This window comes from Chrysochloris asiatica, unplaced genomic scaffold, assembly GCF_000296735.1.
Source record: "Chrysochloris asiatica unplaced genomic scaffold, ChrAsi1.0 scaffold00007, whole genome shotgun sequence".
NCBI classification, from domain to species: Eukaryota; Metazoa; Chordata; class Mammalia; order Afrosoricida; family Chrysochloridae; genus Chrysochloris; species Chrysochloris asiatica.
In genome coordinates this window covers 31,247,712-31,249,014 of record NW_006408525.1, presented here as the reverse complement: position 1 = coordinate 31,249,014, position 1,303 = coordinate 31,247,712, and the positions used below count along the sequence as shown (strand labels likewise).

The following is a 1,303-nucleotide window of genomic DNA, read 5'->3' as shown; positions in this document are numbered from 1 at the left end:
CACCTGGCTGACTGATCCTCACCCAAGTGGCCACTCCAAAAATTCCTTCTTGGAATTTAACTGCCATGAGACCATTAACTGGCTGCCATTATTGGACATTTTAATCAAAGAATTAGTAGGTGAATCCTGATCAAAAAGGTTAAAATCTGGAACAGGATTCTTAAAGAATCCAGACTTGACCTATTTGAGAAAATCCCAAATCTATCAGTCTGAGAAAAATCTTCAAATCCTGAACTGAAATTATTCCCTGGAGTCATCTTTAAACTAAACAACAGTGTAGCTAAATTAGTAAAGGCTGTTTCACTATGAGCACTGTACGCTTTTAATGAAGTAACTATATGAGATCCAATTGGCAACAGAAACTAGAAAGCAGAGATGAGAAGTTTAGGGGTAGTGAATCTAAGTTGTTAGTGAAACAGTGGATAGGAAAAGGTAGAAAAAGGGATACAGCTTGAAGACTGTAACCAGTGGTATTGAGTTATACTCATACATGTAGAAATTATGGGATGGGTATATATCCTATGTGTGTTTTCACTAAAAAAAAAAAAAGCACTTTTTTTTACAACCCTGTAGCCGTGGCCTGCTTTCTATCTACTCAAGTAGTCCCTCTACCATTAGTTTAATTCTCCTTGTTTCCATTACAGGATCTTACCTAGTCACATGGCCTGCTGTCTCTGCCAATTTAAAAGTACCATTGAAGTTGTCTGCAAGACAGTCAAGCTGCATTGTGACAGTGAATGTCTGATAAACGCCACTCATTGCAGTGAGTCTAAATTGCTTCATTATACAATTTAAATGAACAATGAACATGCAGAACAGAATTTCATTCAAATTTTCCTGCACTCTAGGTGTGGTGCTGTAGGATCCACACTGGACTGCTAACCACAGGGCACAGGGTTGGCAGTTCAAACTCTCAAGCCACTCCTTGGAAACCCTAGACAGGGTTGCTATGCGTCAGAACTGACTCAACAGCATATAACAACAATTAGGCTTTTTAGACTCATGAAAACTGGATAAACACCCCCAAACAGTTGCCCTGAAACATTCTTCATATCTTAAGTTAAAAAAGGTCCCTTAGAGTTTTCTTAAAACCAAACGTTGTTAATTGTTGTTAAGTGCCATTGAGTTGGTTCCGACTTATGCATAGGGTTCTGAGAAACGTTTGGTGGGTTTGAACTGCTGACCTTGTGGTTTGAAGTCTAGTGCTGATCCCAACACAAGGAGTTTGACTTAACTAGTAAAGAATGTCTGTCTTGAGGAGAAGCCTCTTTTAAGAACTGTTTAAATCAAAACCCAACCCAAC

At 38.8% G+C, this 1,303-nt stretch overlaps 1 pseudogene; it reads left to right on the top strand.

Moving 5' to 3' along the window:
* The first annotated feature begins 651 nt into the window (after positions 1–651).
* LOC102825528 overlaps positions 652–1,303 on the top strand; it is a 40,186-nt pseudogene continuing 39,534 nt past the window's right edge.